The sequence below is a fragment of the Sinohyriopsis cumingii genome, chromosome 17 (genome assembly GCF_028554795.1).
Source record: "Sinohyriopsis cumingii isolate HCF-2022 chromosome 17, ASM2855479v2, whole genome shotgun sequence".
NCBI lineage: Eukaryota > Metazoa > Mollusca > Bivalvia > Unionida > Unionidae > Sinohyriopsis > Sinohyriopsis cumingii.
Window position 1 is genome coordinate 64,599,575 of NC_142977.1, and position 25,085 is coordinate 64,624,659.

The 25,085-nt window shown below is 33.7% G+C and overlaps 2 long non-coding RNA genes across 3 annotated transcripts in view; both read right to left on the reverse strand.

Annotated features, from left to right (window-relative positions):
* Positions 1-25,085, reverse strand: part of LOC149779118 (uncharacterized) — a 130,797-nt gene that overhangs the window by 78,363 nt on the left and 27,349 nt on the right. The window lies entirely within an intron of this gene.
* LOC149779119 (uncharacterized) lies at positions 10,952-23,566 on the reverse strand. Its single transcript, XR_016415370.1, has 2 exons — positions 23,491-23,566; positions 10,952-12,118 (listed from the first exon to the last, which is right to left on the reverse strand). It is a non-coding gene; the product is annotated as an uncharacterized LOC149779119 (long non-coding RNA).

Sequence of the window (25,085 nt, forward strand, 5' to 3'; positions counted from 1 at the left end):
GTTTTTGCCACATGCATTGTACCCAAGGCCCAATGCATATGAAACAAATTAATACTCGTTGCATCTTTATTAGTATTGATGCAGCACAATAATTGCAATTCAACACCTCAAAACTATCTCAATGTCGTGATCTATTGCGCTTAACATGCAAAATCAAAATGTCTGTTGCACTTATTAATAATCCTCAAGGGTTATTAGTACATGTGTGTATGAGATGGTACTTTGATTGTAAAGAGACGCCTAAAATTATGTTAATAGTGATGTCCCATTTCTTTTAGTAAGGGATCCTGCAACATTTAACAATGAGTGTGTCAAAGAATAACTTAATAAAAAAAATGCCATGTGGAGTTTGTATGTAGTGAAATGAAATGCCACCGACATTAATGAATGTCTTTGCAAGTGGTACATTGTAAAACGATTGGAACTAGTGTACTCAGTGTTCAGATATCATACACATAAACGACATAAATAACTTTTTATCACAAATGCTAAACATGTTACTAAATCACCATTAGTATATATATATATATATATATATATATATATATATATATATATATATATATATATATATATATATATATATATATATATATATATATATATACATATATATATATATATATATATATATATATATATACATATACATATATATATATATATATATATATATATATATATATATATATATATATATATATATATATATATATATATATATATATATAATTGTACAAAATGTGTCAACTCTTTCCGTGTATTTGGCCTATTCGACACACCGTATAATCTGTCGAAGAAAAACCACATGGAGATATGCATGTCTTGATTTAGGATAAGAAATTAATGGCGGGTACTTTCTATTATCTTTAGACTGGTTTTGTAATCGAATGGCTGGTGATACCTTAAGTTAAAAACTTAAGTGGATTAATATTTAGAGAACTGTGTACGATGAAAGAAGAGATAAAGATAAGTAAAATGTTAGGAAAGAACGTTTGATTTTAGAGTTTTTATTTCAGTAATGTTTCGGAATTCACTTGGCTAATATCATTATCGACCACAATTGTAATTTCAATAAGAAAGGTTTGATGGCCATCAGCTTAAACGTATGCGTGCAATATTATTGTCAGTAAAGGGACCGGGTTGACTGAAGGAAGACCAGTAAAACATCTTCCATTACATGGCAACTTCCAAAATTCTACGGGCATCGTAATCAATACCCAATGTATATGGAAAGTACAACGCTCATTGCATCCTGCTTTGTCTTCACGCAACAAGACCAATGCAATGCAATAGTTAAATATTATATCAAAGCTGTGATATATTGGGCTTAAAGTTCAATATCATATTGCCCAATTTATTTAGCTCGTTTAAATACAGTTTCCGCTAAACAAATTGTCCCATAACATTTAAATCACAGTTCATTTTCAGTTACTCTTTTGTAACTTGTAACCTATAAGGTAATATACGTACTATTTGGCTATACCACACCCACCTACCCTGTTAAGGCTATTCCTATTACCAATAGGCATTATACTGTTGTAATTATAGACAGGCACCACTAGTTAATTAATAATCACTAGAACAATTCATGTATGTCTTATTTAGTGTTCAAAACTTCACTTAAGTTCGACTAAGTCCAAATATATTTAGGTTTTTATTATGAATTAACGCAGAAACGTGTAGTTGTGGCAAATAGTTTTGAAAGGATTTCAACTTTACCCGCTTCTGATAAAAGTTTTAGAAACTCACAAAAAGTAAACTGCTTGTTTAAATGGCAGTTGATTAAATAGTGTTACCTATATGTCAGGGGTGCACAACATTTTCGACCAAGGGCCAAATTATTTTCTAAGACCACTCGAGGGCCGCAAACACTAATTTCTTTAATGTAATTACTGTTCACAGGACAGAGTTTAGTGTTGTTTTAATTTGCCCTGAGGGTCGGACAGAAAGCGTCCGCGGGTCGGATAGGTGATTTAACATTCTCGAATACCTGTCATGGTGAAATGATGGGCATGAGGTTAAGTATTGTGCTACTAATTATAGCATATACATATAATAAAAATACTACCGTAACTAATTTGATCAAATTAACAAACTAAATGAAAGGCATAAAATGCACTGTAAGAATAAATCTAACCAATGCGAGCAAATTTAACAGTTATGTCTATTATATGCATAGTTTCGTGTATAAGTAACATATACTGATTTAAACGGTTTATAACGTTTAAATTGAGAAAATCTTTTAATTTACGTAAATATTTGAATCAGACTCTTTCAATAATAGGATGAAGAAAAAAATTCTCTTAGTCGTAAGGAAGTGAATTTTTATATGTATTTGTTTATATAATATTCAATTAGCAAAGGGATTAGTTAACATAAAGCCTCAATTTAATTCGCTAGGTATGAAAAAAGACTTTATACTTGCACTTAACTGTATGAACTGTTTGCATATTTGTCTTGTCCGTTGTACAGCCGTCACATGACATTACAAGCTAATGCGCTCCCTACTCATCAGATAGATATTCAAGCAATGCGCGATGACCAAATATAAATTTAAAACTACTCAACTGAATTGTTGAGCGATTATTACGGTCGTATTAAGATATCGACAGGAGGATTTGATGAACAGGCGAACAATTAATTTTAAAGAAATGATTTGTTTAGATTTGCAAAGACAGCTCCGGTGGCCTAGTGGTCAGGGCGTCCGCCTCGGACGCTCGCGGTCCCGGGTTCGAACCTCGCCTAAGTCATTGGTGGTCAGCATTAAGAGGCTAGTATTAGGAATATTAGCCTGGTATCAGTATAATGTGACTGGATGGGACATCAAGCTACATGTCTGAGGCATGATGCCCTGGTACTAGACATCACTATAAACTGCAACACTGCAGGTATCGTAGCGATACAACTAAACGTTTTAAAATTTTCTTCAAAAATCCAAAACTCACACACACACACACACACACACACACAGAGATTATTAAAAAAAACGAGACAGCCAGATGTGTAAGCATGCTGCTAATATCCACCTGAAGTTTCAAGTTGGATCAGATCCAGAGCAAACCCGTCGGACCCAGACGGACATAGAACACAATTAATTTTACTATATGTTCTGTACATTTGTTTCTTAGTACTGACCTTTCCACTGTGTGACAATCAATGCAAATCATACGTTAATCTAAAATACCTTCAAAGATGACTTCACGGTGAAGTTCTTGTCAAAGGCTGACCTGCTCTTTTTTGAGATGCTGGACTGTCAACATACCAGTATGTAAACAGAACATAGATTTCACTTCCGGATTGTCACCAAGGCCTTAGTCACTGTGTACTGTCGCCGAAGTACAAGCAGACAACAACATCCTGAGCTCATATTATCAAGAATAAACAGTTACATTTAAATCCCTACCAAAAATGCATAAAGAAAACTCTTCTATCACCACCAAAATGAGAGAGGAAGAAAGGTTCTAAAAATAGACTAGAACTACATTCGTGGGTACTGAACTGGAAGTATTAATTGTAACCCGATTCCAGACACCCGCACATGCTTCAATTTTCGTGTAACCTGAATCCTTTTGTTGCCAACTGAAACGTTAGGGTTAGTGCTTTAGCAAACACGTAGGCTATTTAGTGATGAGGTAATTGGAGTTATGTGTCTCACCCAAGGACACACCACTGTAGCTGACTAAGGCTAGTTAAGTGGATGCCAACCCTGGCTGAATCCTACCAAAGACTTATAAAATTGGTACTAACAGCTGCGTCACTTGGTGCTCAGCATTAGGATGTTATCGTTAGGGCCGGTCAGCCTAGTGTCAGGATAATGTGACAAAGTGGGACATGATGCTTCATGTCTGCGGTATGATGTCCCAATGCTGGACATCGCTATAAACTGCCACACTACATACATTGTAGCGGTGTGACTAAATTGTTAAAGCTACTTTAAAAATCCAAATCACACAAACCTTGCTCACTAAATATAACTTTTCTTTCATGCCAAATCAGCATTCGGAGCCAATACGCAACCCAACGATGATAGCTAGTTAAAAAAAAAAAATGTGAGCAATAAAGAAAAGAAAGAACGAAAGAACCCCTGTAATAACAATTTGATGAATCCCGTTGATTTTAAATTTTCAACAACAACAAAACTGCAGTCTTGTTTTTCCATTAGTATACCGGTTGAGAATATGATAAGAATGTTTCACCTTTTCATGGCGAATAAATGGGAGCTAAGCCGATCCATGTTTGGCCTGGCCTGGCCTGGTATCGAACCCAATTCCACTGGATTGCCTGTCAAACTTCCCTTGTGAGTACTATCATACCGGTACGTTTCATTTGGATTAATGTTAGTTCACGGCGTCAGGATCACCTCGTGTGCCAATTGGCCCCAGACGCCCTCCGTTACAGATCACTCACATTTAGCCTCCGTATGCGTTGGTTTTAGTCATGACCCATCAAACGTTGGTATGTTAGGAAGCTTGCCATAAGCTTGCTGTTAGTAGATGGTTCTTCCAACAAATATTATTGGCTTAATTTTCGCCTTGTCATGGCGAGTAAATGGGAACTAAGCCGATCGAAGTTTATATTGTATTAAATAATTGCGTTAAACCCCACCCCATTCTTAAACCACATCAAGCCAAGTCAACCATCAGCTTAAGTTTAGCAGGTTTACAGCATGACATGTTTCTGTTCACTGTACCCCACAGTGTTATTGTATATAGGGTCAAAACGTTAGCGTTAGGCAAATAAGTGAATAAACCACAGACCTTCAAGATAATATATATGTCTATATATGTCACTCGATATAGCAGTGAGACCGAAAATGATTTGTACCATTGCATATATTTGTCCTAATATGTGTGTGTGTTTGTGTGTGTGTGTGTTGCACAAAGTGTAACTCAACTTTAAAAATGGGGAGAGGCACCCGGATTGTCGACGAAAGTTGGTCGACCATTATGTGTACGAAAATATATGGCGACTACAGACTGTTGAAACAACTCCAGGTTTTCCAACAATACGTAATAAATCATGTACAACACAGTGTAAAAGTCTGTCACTTGTGAAAGCCAACATAAAAGTATAACATACATACTTGTATTTTGACTCTCATGTGCTTCAATAAATCCGGCCTTTCACTTCTGGATAAATAATAATCAAGTGAGCTGACTCTTTTATAACATCATTGGACATTAGTAGATGACAAACTGCTTAACCGATTTTTTACCGTGATATTGATTTTAAGACGATGTAGAATCTATCTGGGAACATACAATACGGCCAGGTTTGGAAACAGTGATGTTCAGGAGTGCAGTTGTAAATAGTGTACTCGCCAGCAATTAAAAAATTAACCGGTCATGTATTAATAGTAACCTATGGTCATGTATTGTATGTAAGGTAAGCTGACAATAGGTGGATGCTATGCAGAAAATTGCCAACAACTTCGAATACCGAGATACTATAGAACCCGCGTTATCATAGGAAGGAAGGATACCAATGTAATATGTATTTACCTCCATAAAGTGTCTTATTTCAGGCAAGTATGAATGACCACAATTGTTACTCGCAAAATTGACGTTCTATATTTCAGTGTTAATTTACTCATGAGGAACATGCGTCGTGCATTGCCGATATCATGGTGTTAGAAATGCGGATTTGACTGATTTCACATGTTTATTACACCGCTTTTTGCGTGTTCATTGTACGATATCTTGTGTACTTAGAATTTTATTCATTTTCTTTCGTGTGGCAATCTGTTCCATGACATCGTCTGTGTTTCCATGCTGACGCCAGTCTGTAAGACTATATAGTGCTTAATTTCGAGTTCCAGGTAATTACAGGTTAAAAATATCATAAAAAGTCATCGTTCATTGACTTTTTCCCTCTAGTATTTGTCAAATGCGTCTTGATCGATTTTTAACATCGTTATCTTGTAATAGCAGAATCATCTTTCAAGTCAAAGTTCACCATTCTAACATTTATAAAATTGTCTAATAATTGCGGTGTACAAATACATATATCATGGATGTTATTTTGTACTTTTTATAAAGACAGTTTTTAGGACTTTTTTCTGCGAATTTGAATAGAATCCGAATTATCTACATCTTTATCTAACAGCTCAATTTATTTTCACACACACACACACACACACACACACACACACACACACACATATATATATATATATATATATATATATATATATATATATATATATATATATATATATATATATATATATATATATATATATTGAACACCCATATAATGCATGACTTAATACTAACATATTAATTCTGCATACAAGATATAATAAGATATGTATAGTATTTTAATATTTTGTGCTACTTGATTGCTTTAATGCTCTTGCATGTTTTAGTTCTGTACATCTAAAATAAACTTTTTCAAGTAAATTCCTGTTGGAGCAGCATGCCTGATTCTTAGCGGTTTGTTATTGCTCTGTGTTACCAACCCATGTGACCAAACCCTTTTGCTACTTTCTAATGTTGTTTGTACCAACATATGTTGTCGCGCATATTATAATAATACAGTTTTAAAACACTTCATGTAAGTGTATATATTTGAATTGTAAACTCTTCTATTCTTAAATTATCTTATCTATCTTTCACGCCACTGCTCAATAATTGCACCTCTGAAAATTCTGTGCAACTATTTTCGCATTTAATGTATGCTTCTTCAGGCACGAAATGTTTTGAAAGTAACGGATGACGTCTTTTATTTTAAAACAACAATTACGTCATTACGCAACGTCATAAATGATAGGCATCAGCATAACTATTATATATGAATATATGACAGGATCTAAAAGATACACGAGTCTCTAATGAAACTTGAATTAGTAAAATAATTAAATAAACTAGAGACAAACAGTCATAGATATAATTATATTGTTATAAAGGATATACAATATATCAATTTAAATTATACAATTTTATATAGTGCATTAGCATTAGGTCCATTAGGATACAGAGTATCTAACTTATGAATCCAGTAAGTTTCTTTTATGAGTCTATTCATGTCACCCTGCACAACATCTATTGGCATGAAAGAAAAATCAAGTAGAGAGTGATTATTGGTGTTAAAGGGTGTTGTAACATTAGAGGAAAACTGAGGATCTCTATAATTTTTTATATGAAAGCGATGATTATTCATTCTCTTAGAAACTTGTTGTAGTGTTTGTCCAACATATTGCATCCTACATTTTTTACAGGTTATTAAATAAATCACATCAGTTGATATCAGTTAGTATTATCGCGTAGAGAAAATACATCTTTTGTATTAGCACTACTGAAAGAATTACTTTATCTATGTTTGCACATTGAGAACACCGGTGTCTTTTACATTTTGATGGCAAAAAGTGTATTTTTTAAATTTTCTGCCTATTTAGTTCTGATTAAAAAATCCTGCAAATTCTTAGGTCTTCTATAAGCGAGAACTGGTTTAATTCTGAAAAGTGATTTGACGATAGTTTTATTGGGTAAATTTAGGGAAAGATTATTGGACTAATAAGTTAGATATTCTGTATCCTACTGGACTTAATGCTAATGCACTATATAAAATTTTATAATTTAAATTGATATATTGTATATTCTTTAAACAATATAATTATATGTATGACTGTTTGTCTCTAGTTTATTTTATTATATTAAGAATTGTAATGTTAGTTGGTCAGCCAGTCTATGCAATTGGCTGGTAATCTCTCGCCGTCATTTGTTGTTCGCAAATTAGTCATTCCTGCCATTACCATACTCTGGTCGGCGGCTGACCTGGTTAAATGTTGATTTTTTTAAAAAATTTAAAAAAATATACCGGATGCGTACAATACCCAGTGTTAATTAATTATCTAAGGGATAACTGTTATTAAATCCATCTACTCAGCCATTTTGATCGTATCATCATCGGAAAACTTTACTAACTGCGGCGCACAAGCGCTCTTCGCCTTCTGCCATGCCTCAAAAGCACTCAAGGAACTATTCGTTGCATTTCCGCTATTTTCAATCTCAGTTTTCTTTATAAGTCATTGCGATATCTGTCACTTATGTTTTCTCTGAAATTGTGGCTGCATACCATCCTTGGTCTTTATCTGTTCGACCTTTTTCCCATCCATTTCAGAATCAACAGTGTCCTCCAAGAATTTATCCACGCTTTGCAAAACATCAGTCTTGATCTACTATATGGTACTTTTCATGGTTAGTGATAAGGTAAAGTCCTTAACATTTCCCAAATTCCCGAAGTGTTGAATATCTGAGATAAACTTGGGTCGTCTACTTCGTCGGTATGCCATATAGTTTTGTTATCTTATTCGTCAATTTTAATCATTTTATGCGCAGGTCTTTTAACATGATGTGCTTTGTCATTATGTTATGTACAAGGTTCTTTTTATGATGTGACTTCATTCTATATTATATGCTGACTTTTCGTCTTATAACATGTGACAATTTCTTAAATAAATGTACATTTGTCCATATGTTCTTTGTAAACTTCTAGATATGGATTCCTTTTGTTCTTTTGTTGTATTGAGAGACTGAGAACCTTTATATTCCTTCTAAACTTGTTTATTTTCGGTGGAAATTCATTATCATGATGAGCATAACAGTAAATTTCTCAAACGTTTGAAGAGAGTGATACATTGTCTCACTGCATTGGTAGACCAAATACTGAAGCAGAATATGCAATGGCTAATGTGTTAAGACCAAGTTTGGACAAACTTTCACTAAGTGATTTTTATAAACTTGGAATAAAATAACGATGGAGTATAATTCTGTAAGAAGTTTGACGCTATAAATTACACAAGACTCTGAATTAGTAATACTGGGATATTGTACGCTCCAGAGAAGATACAATATGCAAGTGAGTTCTTCAAAGACAGGTCAATAACCACGAGGATATTGCATGTTAATTTTCAGAGGTTCATTGTGATACTACAATCACTACTACCGGTTAATAATATTACTGCCACCAGTAAAGCAGATGGATGACGCATCCCTTTTCGATGCTGATCAGTTAAATGTTGTATTTTATGATCGGAACGTTATATTAATAATAATAATAGTAATAATAATAATAATAATAATAATAATAATAATAATAATAAAAGCATCTAGGTTGGGACTGCAAATAAGTTAAATAGTGATACATATAACAAATATAAACATTTTATATAACATTGACAAAGACATAGACGTAATGTGACATTGATGTCCTTAAACGTCTCAGGAAAATTTCACAAAACTTTTATTGATGGGATGCAACAGAAAAGAAAAAGAAACGCGTGCATCTCCATACTTGTATTTACACCATGTCACAATTTGCAGGCCATATTCATTAAAGGCATGATATTTTGTAAATGAGAATGTATTTTAAATGATCATCAAAAGTTTGGTTTTGATTGCTTTCAGAGCGATTGCTAATTTAGATGGTAACTTGTGCACGCAACTTATTAAATTACACCATTAATGTTGATAGAAACAGTAAGACTAATTGTTAATTTCTTAAATTTTGAATGCGATTCATTCCCATTTGAATAGTCATATAGGAATGTTCATATTTCTCTATCAAAGTCGGATTGTCGTTCTCCCCCAGTTTCTTTCTTCTTCAGTTTTAAATCAACATGCATGCATCACTCCAAAAATGATAGGATAATATACTCTAAAAGTTGACTGCGGACATTAGTGCTTACTGAACCGGAAATGATAATTATGACACAAGTCCTCGTGTAAGGCGGTGCGAAGACCAAGAAAATAACATTATGTCTAACTGCCAAGATATTGTATATACACATAAAATGATACTACTTTGTTTTTAGTTCTGTGCCATTTTTGTGACACGTGTTAAATACATTTTATTGACACAACGAGAAATTGTTTGAACACAATAGAGCGAGGACAGAATTATTTTCTGTTATAAAAGGCCTCGAAACAAGGTTTGCACATTAAACATACGATTAAATCAAGAGCGTAAAATTTGTTATTCTTCAGGAAGATAAAAATAACCATGGACAATTATTAAAAAGATGAGCTCTCAGCTCAAAGATTTTTTTTAAAATGTTGGTTTAATATCAACCGTTGTAACAAAATTTAATAATTATAAGTTATTAATGTAAAATACAAAAATCCGATATCTGATTTTTCAGTTTGAGAATACAACTTTGTACTGTTAGGTAGATGAAATTTAATTATCTGTTTGTGATTTTGTTTTACACTCCATTATAAGGTATCTTAGTCTAGTGGATTTGTCATTTTTTTCAGAAATTCAGTTCAGTTCTGCTTGACCTGACTGTTATAATATAGAAACACTGTACCTAGTTACTGACCTTGATTCAGAACCAGTATGTGCTGTTCTCAACAGTTCCTTATTGAATCACTGAAACAATTAATCCAGTTTTGAATTCCGAATAAATTTCAATGAATGTCTTTGTCCAAGAATTATTTACGAACACTTATAAATTTCAAGGAAAAAGAATCACTTGTTTTCCATAAAATAAAATCTCAACTCAACCTGGTCACAAGAAAACCCATTTAAGCGTCAAATGTTTAGAACGCGAATGACCAAATTATATTCAGAAAACAGTCATCGACTAATTAAGACGTAAAACAGATTCCCGTATGAGGGTCAGACGGTTACCTTTCCAGAACAAAATAGACGTAAAATCATGCCGAAGGTACCCCCAGTATGGCCTTAACTGAAATAAATGATTCTCACTCTGGTAATAAGTAATAAAATTAAAAACGTTGTTTTACAAAACCTTTTGAATGTTGCAACAGACGTCATCGCCTTCTATCTCAGATTCGTTTGCGGCTTTTTAATAATACGACTTCTATATTTTAATTCTTGGATTAATTTTGGATTTGATTCACAGAACCGTAAGTTCTCTTTCTCAGTTATTACCTTGTTTTTCTACGGAAAAAAATATTTGTTATATTTTGCAAAGCTTGTTGTCTTCACTATTTTCTGTTACATTTTGTAAGCGTCTAAACACGTAACAATACAGATAAAATCTGCATTCAATTTAGTAAATTAGACAATTGCTTCACATGGAATTTAAATGACTTGAATTATTAGGAAAATCCAAATCACAGTCTATTGGCTAGACTGTACAAACGAGTCTGAAAGCTAAGAACTAATTCTACATAAACATCTTTACCGGAATCAGATATGCAGTGAAGGAAGTTTCACCACAGTAGTTAACTTTGCTTCTACGTGTCCAAGCAATGCTTTCCTATTACATAGCTTTTGTTCAAACATTACAATTATGTTACAATGTGCAGGAGAGGAGCAAAGGACGAAGACACAAATTAACTTTGCTATCGAAAGTACAGATTCTGATTTTTAATTGCAATATATTCTAGAATATAAACAGATAATAAAGTAATAATAAACTTTGTGCTGAATTGGTTTTCTTATATCAGCTTATTTTCTTAAATAAAAACGCATCTACCTTCAGCCCGGAAAATCCAAACCATCCTGCTGCATCACGATCCACTAAAATAATTTCATCCGTCGATGGGATATCCAATACTTTTTGTATATATAGCCAGCATATTTGAGGACAATGCATATATTCAAATAGTCATATTATTGCATAAACTTGAGACATTCACCATAAAATCGTGAAATTTAATGTTTACCTCCTTATGCTAAATTTTGCTGTTGAATCGTCCGGTAGTTTAAGGGTAGTCACATTTCCAGCTTTGTTTGTTCTAATGGTAGTAATAGTCCTCCTAAGCAGATTTAAAGATTTCCATAAAACTTCAAGGTTTTCATGGGTCTAAACAAAAATATTCCCGCTCAAACACCTATATGGCTATTGTGTTTTCTCGCATAGGATGGACATGTCAATCTGTAGTTTTTACTAAAACACGTATTATGATGTCTAGCTGATCCTAAAGGAACATCGTACAGATCTGACATAAATATGGTCGCCAAGGCTGCAATTTTGAGACTATCACCACCCTTCCTATATGGTTGATCATACGGACAGTGCGCTTTCACCAAATGACTTCTGATCCTTCGCTGATCCTAAATGAAAATGGCACTGATTTGAGATCCACTATGACCATCATGGCAGCTGTCTTGTAAAATCTTAGAGATGCTGCTAGTATTTTATCTGAAGGAGAAATACGGCACACTGTCACTCACGTTTTGTGTTTTAAATAATTTGCGGGATTTCCACGAACCCTCTTTCCTATTCATACATACCTTCTTGCTTTTGACACCATCCTTAACATTTAATAGTTTTATATTTGTTTTATTCAGCCTATCTTAACAGTTAAAAAGAAACGTTTTGCTGCACGACTACATTTCTATATACAGGACTTTGAACGAATTTGCAGAAGTTATGATGTACCACAGCTTTTCAAGTGCGCATATTTGTACAATATTTTCGTGATTTGCGCTTTCGCGCGCATCTTATCGCTACTCTTCATTGATGGATGATAAGATAAACTGACGTTAGATGTTCAGTTCGTTGAATATGACATTAAGGACGATCTGATATCCAATGTAGAAACAATAGCATCAATTTTCTAAATTTTGATATCGCAATTCCTCCTAGATGGATGGTCATACTGACATAATTGCAGTGTTTAGCTGTGGAATTTGACATTATTGACGGCAGTGGACCATATACCTTTCAGAAACTAAAGTATCTTTCCTTCTTCAGTTTCCAATACAGTCGTTTTAATGTTATACGGAACGGATACTGCAGGCATGTTAAATTTTGACGTTCAACAGCAACGTTCTAGCAACAATTCAGTAAGTTTACCAACTCATGCTGTCACAGCGTAAAATAACATCATTAGCACAACTTTAGTGCAACTTTGCCGCAACGTTGAATTGTTAGTTTAGTTAATGAACATTTCGTTTTAAGGACCATGTGTCATTAAATTAGTAAAGCGTTCATTTTCTGATCGTTTGCATATAAATGTATTTGTGGGAAGAGTGAGTCAGATAAAGACCTCTTATTAACTTGATACCTGATATTATCTGACTTGCTCTGAAATATTATACATATTTCCCTATACATTAAACTGTTTTCTAAAAATTACATGTAATTTGTTATTCTGTAAAGGTGTTTCAGTTGAAATTAAAATCACAAAAACGATAAAATGTAGTTATAAAACAGAATATACAAGTAAATGCGCCTGTTAGTTGCGGGGAAATTGTTGTATTAGGTGAAACTGAAATAATTCATACACAGGATACAATATAGCATAAATGACGTTTGTTCTAATTAATTGTAGACAGAACGCAAATATTACGTTGCAATAAATGATGTTGCAATTTTGTATAAACTGAATAATTTCTCATTTGTCAATCATCAGAAATGAGATTCTGATTATATTTCCTCCAGATACATTTATGTGAAAGAACATATAACATTGCTTTAGAATTCAATATAAAGGTATGTTCGATTCAACGATAGATAACGCTACATTAAAAGATAGGGTACAACTGGTCGAATTCAGCTACACTGTGGATCTGACCACTATTTAGTGTTTTGACCTTGCATTAGAATGTATTTCTTCTCGGTTGTAAGTATATTTCCATTGAAACACCACTGAACAATATTGATAACTAGAGACAAATGCTGCACAGTTTTATTTTACTAGTAAATATTCTTTAAAAGATACGCAAGTAACGCTTTTAGGGTGATAGTATAATCCAATTAGTGCGATTGACGAATGAACTGTTTTCGTATATCTACCCAAGAAACGTAGAAATCCTCTCTTTCCCAGTTTGCGATATTCAGCATGAGCGTCGTTTTGTTTCCTTGACAAACGTAAGTTTATTTATATTGGAGAAAGAAAAGAAACAGATAAAGATCAAGGAGTCGTCATCTGTAATTTGTATTAAGCGCTGAATAATTGTTGCACATTAAAACATAGATGTATTTAGTACTTTTCTATGAGCAATATTAATAAGTCACACCCCTCATACCAAATAGATTAAATTGCCAGCCATTTTATCATTCCAGAATAATGTATGTACTTTTCTCCCCATTCACCATATGCTCTCTACAATAAACGTGTTAGATAACAGTCAATTAATGCTACCGATGGATTTGTTCCGATTTCAACTGACCAGTTATTGCTGGTTTGAGACTGACAGCGTAAACATTGACCGATATAACATGCTACCTTGTTAAAATGAGGTATGTTCATTTTATAGATAATTGCAAAATTCATACTGAGTTTTTTGGCACATAGCCACTATGTGCCTTTTTCTTCCTTGTTGCAAGAAAACACACGTTCCTTTTAATGAGATAATTTTAGATTTACCCGAGTCATTCAAGAATATATTTGGAACATCTAGAGAAAATGTGTCCGCCAAAATTGATAACCAGAATAATATATGATGATATTGAACGTCGCGAATCGGGTATTGAAGATACGTGTCTTACTTAATCCGAGTTGCAGCATAAAAGATCATAACAATCAGAATCATTTCAATGACAATTAATATGATAGGTTGATGCATACATACAAACACACATACACATACATACATACATACATACATACGTACGTACGTAGATAAGTATGTACGTACATACATGCATACATACATACATACGTACGTACGTACATACATACATGCATACATGCATACATACATACATACATACATACATACATACATACATACATACATGAAACCAATGGTAATCTAATTTTCCTACACAATTTAGACTTATTCCCAGCGACGTTAGGTTAATACTTCTTAGTGGTAATGATTGTTTAATAGTTTCAAACAAAAGGTATATGCACTATTAATGAGTAGTATTTGTATCTTGGTCGCATATAAAAACCGCACAAAAAATTAATTATAATTCATACTTTTCGAAAGTACGCTTTATTGGGAGTCAACCCGTAATCTCTGTTAACAAATACCAACGTAAAACTTAAGGTCAGCCGCTAAATATAAATTTCTAGTTCTATTATTTAATCTGCTAATATAATATTTGCAAACTTATATATGAGTCATCAAAATGGAGTATGCTATCTTGCCAAAAGTCTGCACACAAAGATAGCACATGTATTGAAAAAGAAAGACTTAAAATACGATGAAATGTTTATAGGTCCCTTTATCTAGACGTTTTATAAAGTTGAAAACTGATTTCCGTAATCAACAATAATTCTAATTTAAAAGCTGTATGTTTAGAGTCAAAATTACGGATGAATATATAGTTTTTGAAACCCAGCAACATCCGTTACAACATAAATGAAAACAAACAGGATAATGTTTGTTGCTTATATTCTGGCAAACTTATTACTCCAGTACGTTCAGTGTAAATTCATCCACATACCGTTGTAACCATAATGAAAGGCAAAAACAGCGTGTTATTGTTCCTAACAAAACCATTTGCTAGAGACTAAATTTCTTCAAACGAATATAGATGAGCATTCCAGTATTCATTTACAGTGATGGTTAGAATGTTTAAGCCTGTATACTGTTGTATTATTCAAATCGGATTTAATGAGTCTTTCTGAACCAGTATAATAAACAAGTTGTTTGAATATCATCACCAGTACCTATGCTCTGAATATTTTGAGGTGAACATTCAAAGGAAACTGCCCAAATTAAGGTATGTGAATGAAGTATTCTCTTGCTATTGATGTTTTAACATTTATATAAAAAGGGATCTATGTAGGAAAGTGGCAATTTCTAGTATTTTTCTTAGCGCATAAAAATTACACTCTGTTTCGTTGATGTTATGTAATGCATGTAGGTATGACATGGTAGTTAGATTTGCAAACAACACTAAAGGATGACAGAAATAAAATGTACAAAATTATTACTGTACACTCTCATATGTGTTAGATGATTATATAAAACATTATATTATCAGAGACATGTAAATACAAAATATGGTGTATACCTATATATCGTGATTTACTGTGTGTAACTAAAAGTCGCTTGAATAGGACCACTGTTAAGAAATCTGAGCTTTTTCAGAAAGTCTGGGTCCTTGAGAGTTTGCAATTGACACAATGGCTGGTAATGTAGAAGGACAATATTACAAATTTTTTTCATACATGAGCATTGAAAGTCCTGATCAAACACATTAATTACCCTGTGCAAGTTTTGGCATAGCAGCATAAACATTTATCTCACTTCCATTATGTGGAAAATACGTAGATTGCTTTCGAAAAATACTTCTTTGTTACGAAGAAGGTTATCAGTCTAAACAATTCAAAAATCTTTTCGAGCCCGTTTTCTCCACTGATGTCTTCAGCTTAGACTCAAACAGTAGCACTACATGGACGAATGATTATAATACGTGACGTGTTTCAAGAAGCTTTGTTCACACTTGTATATTATATTTATCTTTTTAGTGTATATAACACTTCAGTTTTGTACCTCCCTTTCTAAATAAAGACTGTTTCTATTCATATATTTTTCATCTTCGTTTCATATTTTCCCCCTATGTCTTAACCCTCATTCCTTTACTTGATTTGTTCAATTGGTGATTTCCTTTCCTGTCTGTCTAAAATACAGTTGACGTGAGCATATTTCAAATCTGGAGTTAAATATGTACCAATCAAACGCTAGCATTAATGACCAATATAATGTACATAACGTTCCTAAGGTGGCGTACTAGTACGTTTCAGAGACTTTTGGTATAAAATGTGTAATAAATTTACATTCAAATATCTAAAATGATGTTGATCAAGACTGAGAAATTTGGTTATTCAACCACAACTACGTGAAGCTGACAGAATCAAAAATTCAATTGTGAAATAAACGGAAATAAAAACGTGTACGCATACGAGATGGGCATAACAATGTCCCATTTAGATCGATAAGTTAGGAAACTTATAAGAAGAGAAAATAAAGCCTCTGTGATTATAACGTATCAACAACCATATAAAATATCGATTATTTTAAATCGTGACTTTAGTCCTCTTAAACTTCTTCACTCAATTACATAAACCTCCCGGTTGCAGACACGTGAAATTTAGCATGTATACATTTCATACCATGAGGTCAAAATGTCCGCACTGCACATATTAAGTTCCAAGATGAGTTATTTTTCTGAAAGAGATCCATTATCATTGTCAGAGTTTAACAGCGGCAAGGTAAATCCAGTTTGTAACTTAGAGCAGAGTACGTTTAATTTTCCTTCATGTTAACATTATTCATTTGATAGCTATACACATATAATAATGTGTGTAGCAAAACGAACCAGTGAATCAAAATATAGATCTCTACCTAGTCTGTAAGCACGTATTTCACGTAGTACTGATATTAATACTTGCCATTTCAGATTTCCAATCGTGGCTATAAAGTCGTAGCCAGCAAAATATTTTTTCTTCTTCTAAATAAGATAGATTGAAATGGTAAAACTGTTAAATTCCAAATATTGCATTACTTAAATATGTATCCTTTGCATTGCCAACCTCATAGCACCCACCCCGACCCCGTTTCATGTTTCGTTAACGCATTTACAATATAAGCCATCTATCCTGAACTTGGGAATGACGTTAAATCCGAAACAACAACATTATTACTGAATCATTTTTTAATGACCTCTACCATCTTGAATTTTTTTCTCTGATATCGACCATTCTATGGTGAGTATTTGGCGTTGTGTGTAAAGCACCATGGATTGACAGGGTACCAGGCTATAGTGTGGCTTTTCAGTGAATGTATGCTATGCACATTTGTAGCAGACAGCCTAAAGTGTTAAAACTGTGTGCACCTATTCAAGCAAGTCGCGATTTTTAGTTAACAGGCTTGTCTTTGTCAGCCTAAACATTTGGTTCGCGGTAGAGTAATGTATAACCAATATGGTCATTTTATAATACAGCCTGATTACCGATTTATGTTGAAAAGAATCGAAAGCTCTGCTTGTGGACCAGTTTCTTGTTGGGGAACAATCGGCTACGCAAAACGTGTGCTGGTTCATCATATGTGATGTTGCCTGGTGCAGGCAGCACTGTCATGATATCTGGGTCGAATACACAGCATGTTGTGAGGGTGACCCAGACCCGTATTTTATTACTGCTGTAAATCGTTTAAACGTTCAGTTAGAGATAAGGAAATACTCTTCTTTATGATACGCCTACATTTATATTGCAAGTGCTTATCAATTTCATCGTCAGATTTACTCACTGAATTCGAATCTTCTTAATATTAATAGACAAGTTGTAAATTCTTCCACTTATATTTGCTCCATAAACATTCCGGAAAGTCTAAAATATAATAGGCACATATATAAGTGTCTGATTCGGATAATGTTTATTATTTTAGTTTTCTCTTAAAAAGAGAATCTTTCTAGCAGCCCGTTATATTTGGTTTGTGAGAAAGCTGCCTGCAGCTTTTCAACGGTCGGGGATTGTTCCTGAGACTCTCCCGGGTTGTTTCTTCACCAGATAAACTGTCCGCCATTTATAGCCTACCATGTGCTGAAAAATGCCCTTAAGTCCTTAAAACATAAACACACAACATACCTTGTCATTATTTTGTACCAGTTCGCATACCATCTTCATCTGAGAACTAAGTGTCAAGATTCTGTCAAAAATAGTATTGTGAGCCTAAGCTAACTCTAATTTCTCGACGATACGTACTGTGAGATTCCCATGAAACTTCTAGTCCCTACCTATGATACATCCCCTTTTGGTCCCAGTAGCGAAATAAGCCATTTCCACCAGTGATGATAGCAGACAACACAGATACATTTTCTTGAATTTTTTTTTCTTTCTATTAACAACTCGGGATATTACACACAATTATTTTAAATTTATAGCAATACATTATTTCCGATATTTGATGTAGGCTGTTGGTGAATATTTGAAGTGGTAGCGCATGCTGAGTGGACGACAGGTATTTTGAAGGTGCCAGAGATAAACACAGATTGAACATCTGTATCGAACGCCAGACCTAGCATGTAAGATTCAATAGGTATGTAATAGCTACCCGTTCTAAATAAATCATTATATTAGGTTTGATAACGTCACTTAGAACGTCATATATAAAAATATGCAAATTATTCATAAAGAATATAATAACGCAATGAGCAGATAACATGCTAGGATTAATTATTTTACAAAATGTAGCACTAGACAATAAATTGTGGCTAAATTTTACTTATTTTACTTCACTTTCTCTCCCTTATTTACAAAAGGAAATAATCTAACTTCCTTATCCCCATTCATCCAACCGTCTTGTGTAAGGTAGCTTTTAATGTCTTAAACTCTGTCGAATCCCAATAAAACCATCGTTTTCAATTACAGCTAAATTCAGACTGTAGATAGAGTGCAACCGTCTTCCGTGTGAAGTGGGGTTTCACACATGAACTATTTAAACAGCTGTTAATCTGTAGCATTTGTATTGTAATCAGCGTTGTCTTTAACATAATATGGCAAATTAAAGCGAGGATAATAATCATGTAAACCACAATTTTTAAATCATAGTCACGCTCATGTATTCGGTACTTATTAGAAACTTTCATTTATTGACACAGTGTTTTTAATTTTATACTTCCTAATGTTCTCTGGTTTCAAGAAATATTACTACCAGTGAGGATGTTAGCCAGCATCAAATCCCGAACTAATTTATCCCTATATCTCATAAGAAAGATTCTAGTGAACCGCCAAACAATTCGAGTCAATGCCTGTCAAAGCAAAAGAAAGCAGATACAGAGATTTCACTGTATAACATATGTAAGATCAATTATTTTGAACATCGATATATTCATCCAATATTAACAAAAGTTCCCCAATAAGTATGTCTTTTAAAAAATAGCAACAGAAATGAGTATGCGGGTGTATTTATTCGTAGAACGAGATTTAGATGCTGTTGCCCAGCTCATGCCACGCGGAGGCCTCCTCACGGAAGAGCTTCTCTATCTATCGGTCTATCCTCATGAAAACGTTTTGAATAAAGCTGTTCAAAATCTCGATTCATTAATTAAACTGTATTTTGATTTTGGAAGTTGGTACATCGTTTAGATAAACAGGTCAAATGTGAATTAATTCTCAAAACCAATTTTAGCGTATTTTTCTTAACTTTTGAATTCGTTGGTGTCTAAGACAGCAGTTTTGAGAAACTTTCAGAGAAAGGAGTTCAGCGAACAGTTAAAGATATGGCCTAAAACTTCGACTTCACGTTGATGCATTCCTGCGATTTAAAGTTTGCTCAGATGGTATTACAAGTACTGCAGATTATCCTGTCAGACAAAATATTTGGTTACTTTCAGAGTTGATTTTCTGATAGTATTTTTACTTGTACTATTCTCAAGTCCAATAAAAGTTTGTACTTCATATGAAAATGTTTCGAAATGCAGACTAACTGAAGATGCATGGCTCAATAGATTTCAGAACCTATTGGCTGATGACAGTTTGATCACGTCCATGGTATGGGAAGTACTCAGGCAGTTTCCAGCTTCTCTTCAATTATGTTGAGTTGGTACCAATATCGTATCCAAGTTGTTTTCATCTGCGGATGCTGCTGTTTATATTAACTGTTATGCCTCGTGTAATAATGTCGTTGTTTATTTGTTGTTTATGATGTTAGCTTCAGTACTCCTATATCTAGCTCATTTTAAATCCTCGGGGTGTAGAATAAGGAATCCTCTATTCATATTGGACAAAACGCCAGAAATGTTCTCTCTTACTTCTCCACTGGATGCGCAGTATTCACGTGATCTTGTCAACAGTTGTAATCCATGTTTAATATTGTATAGTTTCGTTTCTTAAGTGGCCCGTAAGAGTTCCTTTTTAATCCTTGATGTATTTGTAAGACTTACTGTATTATATGCGTTGTGGAAGAAATAAAGATGTCAGTCAATAAAATCAAAGATATCAATTTCAATCAGTTAGAAGCTTCGACAGACAATCCAGCCATATACTCTTCCTCGTCTGTTTTAGATGGCGTTTGATAAAGGTTTGGAATCATTTCTTTGTCTGCTGTTAACCAGATATAAAGCTTTGGAGACAATCTGGATTTTTCATTTTTGCACAGATATAACATGACACAGATTCTTTTCCGGGGATAATGATATCCGATAGGATAACTTAATGTGAACTCTTTGGATAATATCTCTTTGATTTTCTGTTTGCCTATGCGGTCTTACGAAACTTAAGTCATGACATCACACAATACTCTTCAGCAAAAGTGTCATTCGTTCTTATTATTTTCTGTGCTTTTCGAATAGTATTCTAGAGCTTTCTACTCCAAATCGCAGTTTTAATGGAAATACTAAATTCCTTTCTAAAGGATATATCTAAGCATTCGACATGGGTTGGCCTGGGTGGGAACCGAACCCACTACACTTGCTCCCCACATGTGGATAGACCGAGAGATAGAGGTAGAAAACATGGGAAGATAGCCACATATTCCAGGAAAAATATTTTTGCATCTGTGATTTTAGTAATTTTTTAACTTCTTAATTTTGTAATTTTATATATTATGACCAATATGTTAAAACAATTGGAAAGAAAGTCTTTAAAACACATAGCTTTTGTGTATTGAATTTAAAACAGATATGCCTATACCTTTATAAGCAAATAAATTTAAAAAACATAATTTTTTATTTTTTAAAATGCAAATAAACTTTAAGTTTCAAACACAAAAGCAACTTGTTTGTGTCGCGTTTGTGTTTGAAACTTAAAGTTTATTTGCATTTTAAAACATGTCTTTTTATTATTTAACAGTTTTTTGTATTTTCAATGCATAGTTTTGTATGTAAAACACAGTGTTTAAAAAACACTCAACAATTGGTTTATTTATAATACATGAATGTCCCACCCAGTCACATTATCCTGACACCAGGCCGACCAGTCCTAACACTAACCCCTTAATGCTGAGCGCCAAGCGAGGCAGATGTTAGTACCATTTTTGTAGTCTTTGGTATGACTCGGCCGGGGTTTATAACCACGACCTCTCACATCCGAGACCTCCGGAACGGTCCAACATTTCTTGTATTTAAAAGCATTCATTTTTATTGAAAACATTTCTTGTTTTTTTTAGCAACATATTATTGTTGAGAAATCTTGTGAATTAACAAACACGGTTATTTTGTGTTTTTACAAAACAAAGTTCACTTTTAATTTTTATGTAAATTAAGGCATTTTTGAAAAGGCTTGAAAATTTAAATTTATGCAGAATATGCATATATTTTTATGTTAACAACATATTGTTGTTAAAGAACATTGATTGCATTTAAAAATATTTCTTTTTCATTGAAAAACACGGCAGTTTTGTGTTTTTCCAAACTAAAGGAATGAAAATTCAAGTTTTAAATGATGTTAGTAAGGTTTATGATCAGAAAGATATTGTTTCAGACAATATGTTTGCCTCTGAATAGTTTCAGAGGGAGGAATATACAGGGACCCCGTCATTTTTTGGGCCATGAACCTGAATATGCCATGTTATGGTTTTGCAAGAACTCTACTGCTGTTAGGCTATTATTTTTGTTTTTTTCTAGGCCGATCAAATTAACAAAAATTGTTACTGGATTGCGAATTGGTTCTGCAAGAAAGATTGCATTTACACAAGTCACTATAGGAATATCTATTTTAGACGATATGGTTTCATGATTTCCAAGGAGTATAGCTGTAGCTACGTCAAAATATTTTTGGCTGTTATTGCCACTTTGGAAGTCGATTAAACGTTTTATAATTTGACCATTTTTGTTGTTGAATGTTTTGTAATGGAGGACTTCAGAATCAGAAGGATTTCGGGATTATTGTTTTCATGCCAAGGCCAGTTGTCCGTTAAAATGCCCCCAAAACTGAAGTAGAAATTACTTAGATTCATTTTGTAAACAAAGTCTCCACATTGTAAATATATAAATGTCTCCTCCTTTTCTTTTATAGGGCCAAGTGCACCGAAGAAGCAAATAAATTCAACATATTGCGGAAAAGAGGTTAATGTAAACACATTCTGCAAAGATTTACATATCTTGCTATTTTCTATATGAGCCACGGTAATAGATTTCGGTCCTGCAATGTTTATATCACTGAACCTAAATTCAAAATATATCAATATATCACATATAAAGTATTTATCTTTTGCATGTGTAACATAAAATTTGAATGACTTGGCACATTCTTCATCATAGTCCAAAATTATATCTGATATTTTTGCAAATTGATTTACTAATGTCATAATTTTTTTATGATTAAATTGAATTTTTGATTCAGAATTAAGGTCTATTTTTAAAAGTGAATATTCTTCAAGATTTGAAATATCAGAGTTGTAGGGTAATTTTTTTGTCTTCTTTTGGACAGTCACACTAATCTTTTCTTCGCAGCAAGAAAAACATTTCATAAAATATCCATATTGTTTTAGTTTATCCAGTGTTTCCATTTTATCCCTCATGTCCATACTACAAAACATTTTATGTAGATATTTCAAGAATTGGCTAGAGAAATATTTGAATTTGTCTTTTTCTAAAGTTTTGAAATGGTTTTCTAGATCACTTACATTCATTTCACTAAAAAAAAGTGTCCAGTAATTGTACAGTGTTACCTGAGAGGTTTTCCCAACTCCACGGAATATGTGACATATCTGAGTAAGCATCATTATCTCGCCCCATGTTTCCTGAATGGTCAAAACACACTAGTCTGTATTTATACTTATCATCAGAAATGACACGATTATTTTAACGTCAATCACTCTTCAGCAGCACCCAGTCTAAAAGTTGGTATAACAATACGCACATTGTGTATTATAAACTGAAACATAATCTGTCAGCAACGGTATGCAAAGATCATTCCATATCCCCTGTTTAGTGCCCCATGACTAGTTTAATATGATAACGAATGGCTCAGACCGCTCTGTCACATATATTGATTTTTTCCTGCAGCGCCTCTTGTTGTTGTTCTAGAGTTTAACGCCATTTTTCAGCACAAGATAGGCTATACATGGCGGCCAGTATAACTGGTGGATGAAGAACCCTGGAAAACACAGGGAAGAACCACCGACCCACGATAAGCTACTGACAGGCTTTCCCACGTACCCACGCTAGCCCAGCCTTGGACTCGAACCCACGCAGACAGAGGTGAGATGGCAGTGATCCGGAACGGTGAGCGCTTTAGACCACTCGGCCACTCGGGGCCCCCTGCAGCGCCTCTAGAAGTTTTATGGAGCAAGTATTAGTGGAAAAGCCTTAAATTTGTCTAATAATGTTACTGAAGATTCGAATTCACTAAGTAAATTTCACAATGAAATGAGTAAACATTATTATTGTAGACATATAAAAGAACAGTACCTTCATTTTCTCTTATTGAAATTTTAGAAATATTGCACTATAGTTAAAAAGGGATATTGGGCAACCTCACACCTTGAGATGGCTCTAGCCCCGAGAGCCTTTAAAGTGCTGCTTTGCACCACGCAACAGTAATAAGCTGATTCTGGACACGTTTCGCCAAGCCGATCGTTCCCCCATAGAAAACTTGTCCTAAATGGGGAGTAATTTTTTCCTAGCATGAATTGGCACACAACCTAGTAAATACCACATTGATCATACCTTACACAGGTGTTATTTTTAAACCAGCCAGTCAACCGCCTTCCAAAGGATGTATTGTTAAAGGAAGCACGTTAACAGCAAAATGGCGACTCGCTTGACTAGGTTCCTAAAGTTAAGATATTGTATAATTTCGACTGACTGTTACAACAGTGTCTAGTTTCGCCTTTTAGAGAAGAATATACAAGAAATATAGTAATATAAATATGGCAATCCAAACCACGTGTCCATCATATTTTAGACATAGAACCTGTATATTATTATTTTCGTAACAGGCTCAGATTAATGGTACGTATACGGTATTGTTTTCGACTGAGTACCAATGTTGTGCGGATATATTTGTGCAGACAATAAAATCAGCAATATTGTATTACTTTTTGTATGTCTAGTTTAGAATCAAGGTACTCAAACAATAATCGCCTTTCAGAGATGAATATAGAAGAAATATAGTAATATAAATATTGTTATCTAAACCATCGTACTTTAGACCTTGATCTTTAGATCATTATTTTCATAACATTCTCTAATTCATGTTACATATACTGTATTGTTTCCGACTGAGTACCATTGTTGTTCGCCTAAATTTGTGCAGATAATA